This window comes from Oncorhynchus mykiss, chromosome 13, assembly GCF_057628025.1.
Source record: "Oncorhynchus mykiss isolate SJ-2025 chromosome 13, ASM5762802v1, whole genome shotgun sequence".
NCBI lineage: Eukaryota > Metazoa > Chordata > Actinopteri > Salmoniformes > Salmonidae > Oncorhynchus > Oncorhynchus mykiss.
The window spans coordinates 43,876,301-43,884,985 of NC_143034.1; the positions used below are offsets into that span (position 1 = coordinate 43,876,301).

At 42.6% G+C, this 8,685-nt stretch overlaps 1 pseudogene across 1 annotated transcript; it reads left to right on the forward strand.

Moving 5' to 3' along the window:
- The first annotated feature begins 807 nt into the window (after window positions 1-807).
- On the forward strand, window positions 808-4,112 carry LOC110485154 (perforin-1-like; annotated as a pseudogene). Its single transcript, XR_016485910.1, has 3 exons — window positions 808-1,427; window positions 1,594-2,431; window positions 2,768-4,112. The product of XR_016485910.1 is annotated as a perforin-1-like (transcript).
- The last annotated feature ends 4,573 nt before the right edge of the window (window positions 4,113-8,685 follow it).

Here is an 8,685-nt window from a genome sequence, read left to right on the forward strand (position 1 = left end):
ATGTGCATATTTTATGAATCATCACTTGATGATCAATGTGCATATTCTAAATGAATTTCAGATCTCTTTTCTTCATCGACATGATGGTCATATAGTCACTATTGTGAACCCATGATCGATTGTTAACTCACTTGATAATTTTCCAACAGTCAATAAGAGAACTACTCACAATCCAAAGAATTGAAAGAGCTCGAGGGTCCAAAAGGACACTCTGCCTAATATAAGGTTTAGTTATTTGGATTCTCAAAGACAGTTCAAATGAGAGAGCCATTCAGTCGGTGAAGAGTATGAATACTGTAATCATTGTTGCACAGTATGGAGGAATTGAGAGATAGAAAACAAAACAAAATCGTTATTTATCTTTTAAGTAAAAAGTCCTCTTTAGGATATGATGGAGGCTCAGTAAATCAAATAATAATTTGTTTGTTCCTCAAATTAGCTTTTTTTTTTTAAGATATACTTTATCAAAATGATTCTCTCATATGTACAGCAAAATCTTCCCATTAAATGTCAACCAGTTTTCTTTGCTTGGATTTAGATCTGAATCCAAGATGTTTGCATCAGTAACTCCTCTTATATCCAATGTATGATCTATGTTATATTGTTTTCCAATTCATTCACTTTTTAGTGACCTTTTCAAGGCAATGTGGGAAATACAAATCTCGGAATGCCTGAACGAACTTCCGTGTGGATTTCACAGTGACCTGAGACGTCTAAAAAAAAAAAATCTGTCCTTTAATATTACACCCAAATGTAGAAAATACATCCATTGTTGTGATGTTGATGTGACATCTTTGCCCAGTGGGATGGCAATTGCAAAATCTTATAATAACTTTATTTCATAAATCCCTCATTAAATTCTTTCTGTCTATCCCCTGCCTTTGTCACACCACGTTTGTCAATTTTCTCTCTTCCCAGCACCTGCAATGCCTGTCAACCTTCTACTCTTCCTCCTCCTCTTCCTCCCTGTTTGTCACAGCTGCCACACTGGCTCCTTCACCGACCGCCAGAAGGCTCCGTTCGTCACCCGGTCACAACCTGGCCGGAGAGGGTTTTGACATCGTCAAGATGCAGACCTCCGGCACCTTTGTGGTGGATGTGCGGAAGTTCATGGTGGGTGGACACGACGGTAACTGCACCCTGTGCACCAACACTCTGGTGGACAGCCAGGTCCAGAAGTTACCGCTCTCCGTACTGGACTGGAGCACAAAGGTGACGTGTCGTTGGAGCTTCAGCAGCCAGATGTACGAGTCGAGCAGCTCCGTTCTGAAGGAGACCACTAACTCTGCCAGCGTCAGCTGGAAGGCTGGCCTGGGAATCAAGGCCATTGCGGGGGTTGCTGTTGGAGGCGCACACTCCAAAACTGCCATGTTCGCCAGAGACACGTTCTCTTTCACCAGCCATAAATTAAAATGCAAATACTACACGTGAGTCAAGGTTTTGATTTTAGTGCCATAGGATGTAAATTAATGCCATCTAAAGCAACAACAAAAAAGCCAACAGCAATTTATATAGATTTTGTATGGAAAAAAACAGTGTTCTCCATGTTGTTGAAGTTGTTTTCATTCATCATACCTCTCTCCCTGTCCTTAGCTTCCGCCTCTGAACCCAACCTCCCCTGAGCCAGGAGTTTCAGGACTCCCTAAAAAAAAACTCCAGCATGTACACTCACAAGACCGGCCCTGCCTACAGCCATTTCATCGCCATCTATGGCACCAACTACATCCGCAAGGTGAACTTTGGGGGCCGGGTGCACTCCACCACAGCCATACGCACCTGTGAGATTGCCATGAGCGGCCTCTCCCTCCATTCTGTCAGCAACTGTCTGGGGGTGGAAGCCAGTGGCGCCATCAAGGGTGTCACGATCAGCGCCGAGACCAATTAAGTCCCAGAGCAAAAAACTGAAGACAGGCCATAGCTTCGGAGCCACCTTCCCGGACGGCATCACTGAAGTGATCCTCTTCAACTCTGACATTAAGTCTGACTATAAAACCTGGCAGAAGTCCCTGAAGAAGGTCCCTGGTGTGGTCTCTTACCAGCTCAGCTCCTTGCACTTCCTGGCCAGAGACAACCCCATCCTTAAGGCCAACCTGCGCAATGTCGTCAGAGACTACATCCAGAAGTACGCTGTGTCCACCTCCTGCCCTTCTGCTTGCAAGATGGGGAGACGCAACAAAGACTGCATCTGTAAGTGTAGCGGTCACAGGAACGTGGACTCCAACTGCTGCCCCGGTAAACCGGGCGTGGCCAGGATGAATGTGACGGTGGTCCGAGGTACGGGGCTCTGGGGCGACAACGTATCTAAGACAGACGGCTACGTCAAGGTCTTCTACGGAAAGCAAGGCAGTTCCACTCCTGTGATCTGGAACAATGACTTCCCCTACTGGAACTACAGGATTCAGTATGGAACGGTGGATTTGAAAAGTAGACAGTGAGTTTTTTTTCTCCAATTTTTATGTTAAATAGTCAGATCCGTCTCTTGAGGGTTACTATGTATAGGCTTCCGGTACAAAGGAATAAGTGGAGCAGCAAGACATATGTTAAGGGTGTTTTGGGCCCTCTGTGTCTTTGTCGGTGGGATCTCCAGGGTAGTTTCCAGTTTGCTAATTATGCTCCCTATTCTATAAAACCTTGTAAGAGTAATAAAAAAAAAAGATACATTTAGAAAAAACATTTTTTAGGCAGCATTGTGAATATTTTGTGTATTACCACTGCTCTTACTTAGAGTGCTCTCTCTCATTCACCCACTCTCTGTGTTCCCTAACAGAGCCTTGAACTTTGAGGTGTGGGACCGCGACCACAGATGGAACGATGACCTGCTAGGAAAGGGCTCCATAACCCCTCAAAGGGGCATGAACGTCAACCAAAGTTTCAAGATGAAACACGGTACAATTTTTGTGTCCCTGTCTGTAGTTTGCAGCCCCATCCTTCTGTGATCAGTATGCCCCCTCGCCTGGGTCCCAGGGTAGGCTGAGTTATGTCCATGACTGGGACAGTGAGACCGAGACGTTACCCACCCTCTTCCAGGGTTCCCACAGTAAACGGAACAGGACCGGTGCCCTTCATGTTAAATGACTTACTTAATTACAATATAATAATAATATATGCCATTTAGCAGATGCTTTTTATCCAAAAGGACTTACAGTACAGTGCATATATTTCAGAGTATGTGACCACCAGCGGGAATCCAACCCACAACCCTCTAACCAATACTCTTGTCATCTGAGCCACATAGGACTATTTACTCCTCTTCACTCCCTGTGGAGCATAAGGCCGCAACAACACACGACATGCCAGACGGTCCTTTGCAGTTCTCTCTCTGCTGCTTCACCTTTGTTACATGAGGCTAATGGTAAATCAGTTCAAAAATATTCATTAAATCTATAGGTCAACCAATTAGCTTGCGTTGAGAAGCTCGGTCTTTCCTTTCCAAGGCGATAAAATGATTCATTGCTTCAGGGTTGCCTCTACATTCGTATCGTTTTTCTTTCTGTCACAAAACAACATTCATTTCTCAATATTGACCCATTTTTTTTCTACAATTCTATGTAATGTCTGATACATCCAAATAGTTGGGGTTTCAGTATTACTCGTATAACCGCGACACACGAAAAAAAAACGTCTTCAAAGTCATGCGAAAGGAGGGATTTTAGGTCTACTTGAGGCCTGCTTGAAGGGGAACATTACCCAAGTGCTTTTGCTGATTCATTACCACCCAGATGAAGTGGGTGAGACCAATGAGTCTGGATGCATCACTCTGGATGGTTGCAAATGGCATCCTATTCCATTTATAGTGCATTACCTTAGACCAGGTCCCATAGGGCTCTGGTCAAAAGTAGTGCACTATATAGGGAATAGGGTGCCATTTGGGACGCATACTCCGCATTAGACGAAGGTAACAGAAATATGACCACATTCCTCAACTGGCTTGGCAACAGCTGAGAAAGCAAATGTGGCTTACATTTAGTTTTCACTGTATTTATTATTTTTTGTTGTATAATTATGTTCCTTTCCTTTCACATTTGTTTAAACTTTGTTAATGAAACTTACATTTGATCATTGAATTTTCTTTTTTCTGCTTGTACTGTCATTCAATAAATTGAGTAGGCCTATCATGGTGCCAGTGATTATTGAACTACTGAATCATTTGATACGTGTGGGCTGAATCCTACCTGTGGGCTGAATTTACACGCGTTAACCCAGACATGTAAACCATGTTATTTGGGTCACTGGTAGACATGAGAATTCAAGTTATTCGTGGATTTAACATATTACAGTAGGGTTTTGGCCCTGAATGCCTTTACAGAGAAACAAAAATATTTCACACGTGTACAAATCACATGATTTCACATGAAACGTCACATGTGAAATCATGTGAAAACATGTTTTTGGAACACTTCACATGTGATCACGTTTTCACATGTGCAGCTTCATGTTATCACATGTTGCTTTATATGTTGCCACATGTTACCACATTAACTTCACATAAACTCATGTGTTCACATGAAATTCAAGGATTTTGTGATGACAGTTTAGAATTCTAATTCTAATGGCTGATTATTTGGAAAAGGATAATCACCTCTCAAGATGAATTCCTGGAGTAAAATGTTTTTATGACTTTTTGAAGGGAGCACTTAAACTGCCAGAGATATTTGTGGTGTTAGGGTTAGGGTTAGAGTATAATCATGTGTAATCTTAACTACCTCCAGATCATGGGTTTTTATTTCAATTCTAGGCCTTAACTCCGAGTCCTTTTCAGCAGGCCTAGTTTTGTGAGGACAGCCAGGAACTTCTTAGAAGTGATAAGAACAGGTTACCCAGATGGCATCAGTTAAAACAAGCAATGTGCACAATGGGATTTCATTACTGTATCTACTTCACACTACTCAGCCAAACTGAGCCGAGCCAAACTGTGCCGAGCCAAGCCAAGGTGCACTGGGTTGAACTGGTTACGCATCCACCATAGTTACTGTAACGCTGCAGGACTATGTGAAAATAAATTATCAGAGTCGGCCCTATAGTTCAGGTCGGTCCTATAGTGTGAATCAGGCATACAGAATGTGACATGTAATGACTCCTCCTTCAGGATACAGTGAGGGGGAAAAAGTATTTGATCCCCTGCTGATTTTGTACGTTTGCCCACTGACAAAGAAATTACAGTGCCTTGCGAAAGTATTCGGCCCCCTTGAACTTTGCGACCTTTTGCCACATTTCAGGCTTCAAACATAAAGATATAAAACTGTATTTTTTTGTGAAGAATCAACAACAAGTGGGACACAATCATGAAGTGGAACGACATTTATTGGATATTTCAAACTTTTTTAACAAATGAAAAACTGAAAAATTGGGCGTGCAAAATTATTCAGCCCCCTTAAGTTAATACTTTGTAGCGCCACCTTTTGCTGCGATTACAGCTGTAAGTCGCTTGGGGTATGTCTCTATCAGTTTTGCACATCGAGAGACTGACATTTTTTCCCATTCCTCCTTGCAAAACAGCTCGAGCTCAGTGAGGTTGGATGGAGAGCATTTGTGAACAGCAGTTTTCAGTTCTTTCCACAGATTCTCGATTGGATTCAGGTCTGGACTTTGACTTGGCCATTCTAACACCTGGATATGTTTATTTTTGAACCATTCCATTGTAGATTTTGCTTTATGTTTTGGATCATTGTCTTGTTGGAAGACAAATCTCCGTCCCAGTCTCAGGTCTTTTGCAGACTCCATCAGGTTTTCTTCCAGAATGGTCCTGTATTTGGCTCCATCCATCTTCCCATCAATTTTAACCATCTTCCCTGTCCCTGCTGAAGAAAAGCAGGCCCAAACCATGACGCTGCCACCACCATGTTTGACAGTGGGGATGGTGTGTTCAGCTGTGTTGCTTTTACGCCAAACATAACGTTTTGCATTGTTGCCAAAAAGTTCAATTTTGGTTTCATCTGACCAGAGCACCTTCTTCCACATGTTTGGTGTGTCTCCCAGGTGGCTTGTGGCAAACTTTAAACAACACTTTTTATGGATATCTTAAAGAAATGACTTTCTTCTTGCCACTCTTCCATAAAGGCCAGATTTGTGCAATATACGACTGATTGTTGTCCTATGGACAGAGTCTCCCACCTCAGCTGTAGATCTCTGCAGTTCATCCAGAGTGATCATGGGCCTCTTGGCTGCATCTCTGATCAGTCTTCTCCTTGTATGAGCTGGGACGGCCAGGTCTTGGTAGATTTGCAGTGGTCTGATACTCCTTCCATTTCAATATTATCGCTTGCACAGTGCTCCTTGGGATGTTTAAAGCTTGGGAAATATTTTTGTATCCAAATCCGGCTTTAAACTTCTTCACAACAGTATCTCGGACCTGCCTGGTGTGTTCCTTGTTCTTCATGATGCTCTTTGCGCTTTTAACGGACCTCTGAGACTATCACAGTGCAGGTGCATTTATACAGAGACTTGATTATACACAGGTGGATTGTATTTATCATCATTAGTCATTTAGGTCAACATTGGATCATTCAGAGATCCTCACTGAACTTCTGGAGAGAGTTTGCTGCACTGAAAGTAAAGGGGCTGAATAATTTTGCACGCCCAATTTTTCAGTTTTTGATTTGTTAAAAAAGTTTGAAATATCCAATAAATGTCGTTCCACTTCATGATTGTGTCCCACTTGTTGTTGATTCTTCACAAAAAAATACAGTTTTATATCTTTATGTTTGAAGCCTGAAATGTGGCAAAAGGTCGCAAAGTTCAAGGGGGCCAAATACTTTCGCAAGGCACTGTATCAGTCTATAATTTTAATGGTAGGTTTATTTGAACAGTGAGAGACAGAATAACAACCAAAAAAATCCAGAAAAACGCATGTCAAAAATGTTATAAAATGATTTGCATTTTAATGAGGGAAATAAGTATTTGACCCCCTCTCAATCAGAAAGATTTCTGGCTCCCAGGTGTCTTTTATACAGGTAACAAACTGAGATTAGGAGAACACTCTTAAAGGGAGTGCTCCTAATCTCAGTTTGTTACCAGTATAAAAGACACCTGTCCACAGAAGCAATCAATCAATCAGATTCCAAACTCTCCACCATGGCCAAGACCAAAGAGCTCTCCAAGGATGTCAGGGACAACATTGTAGACCTACACAAGGCTGGAATGGGCTACAAGACCATCGCCAAGCAGCTTGGTGAGAAGGTGACAACAGTTGGTGCGATTATTCGCAAATGGAAGAAACACAAAATAACTGTCCATCTCCCTCGGCCTGGGGCTCCATGCAAGATCTCACCTCGTCGAGTTGCAATGATCATGAGAACGGTCAGGAATCAGCCCAAAACTACACGGGAGGATCTTGTCAATGATCTCAAGGCAGCTGGGACCATAGTCACCAAGAAAACAATTGGTAACACACTACGCCGTGAAGGACTGAAATCCTGCAGCGCCCGCAAGGTCCCCCTGCTCAAGAAAGCACATATACATGCCCGTCTGAAGTTTGCCAATGAACATCTGAATGATTCAGAGGACAACTGGGTGAAAGTGTTTTGGTCAGATGAGACAAAAATTGAGCTCTTTCGCATCAACTCAACTTGCTGTGTTTGGAGGAGGAGGAATGCTGCCTATGACCCCAAGAACACCATCCCCACCATCAAACATGGAGGTGAAAACATCATGTTTTGGGGCTGTTTCTGCTAAGGGGACAGGATAACTTCACCGCATCAAAGGGACGATGGACAGGGCCATGTACCATCAAATCTTGGGTGAGAACCTCCTTCCCTCAGCCAGGGCATTGAAATGGGTCGTGGATGGGTATTCGAGCATGACAATGACCCCAAACACACGGCCAAGGCAACAAAGGAGTGGCTCAAGAAGAAGCACATTAAGGTCCTGGAGTGGCCTAGCCAGTCTCCAGACCTTAATCACAGAGAAAATCTGTGGAGGGAGCTGAAGGTTCGAGTTGCCAAACGTCAGTCTCGAAACCTTAATGACTTGGAGAAGATCTGCAAAGAGGAGTGGGACAAAATCCCTCCTGAGATGTGTGCAAACCTGGTGGCCAACTACAAGAAACGTCTGACTTCTGTGATTGCCAACAAGGGTTTTGCCACCAAGTACTAAGTCATGTTTTGCAGAGGGGTCAAATACTTACTTCTCTCATTAAAATGGAAATCAATTTATAACATTTTTGACATGCGTTTTTCTGGATTTTTGTTGTTATTCCGTCTCTCACTGTTCAAATAAACCTACCATTAAAATTATAGACTGATAATTTCTTTGTCAGTGGGCAAACGTACAAAATCAGCAGGGGATCAAATACTTTTTTCCCTCACTGTATACCCCCTTTTTAGTGAGATGAACCACAACTCTATCGGCTGTGTTTTAACCCTGCCTCATCTCTGCTTTTTTCTTTCTACTCTATGCTAGCTAAATGGAAGACATCAAGGTGGGTTATACAATACAATACTTTTGGTTCGTCACTGGGCATCATAATGTCCAAGGAAATTTGAGTAGAGCGTGAGTTCATCACAATCCTAAAATCCTTATTTGAAATGACTCTGCACCGTGGCCCAATTTATTAGTAATCTTACTGGATATAAGATGGCACTGCATGACATACAGCTGAATTCGTAAGTTTTACATACACCTTAGCCAAATACATTTAAACTCAGTTTTTCACAATTCCCGACATTTAATCCTAGTACAAATTCCTCG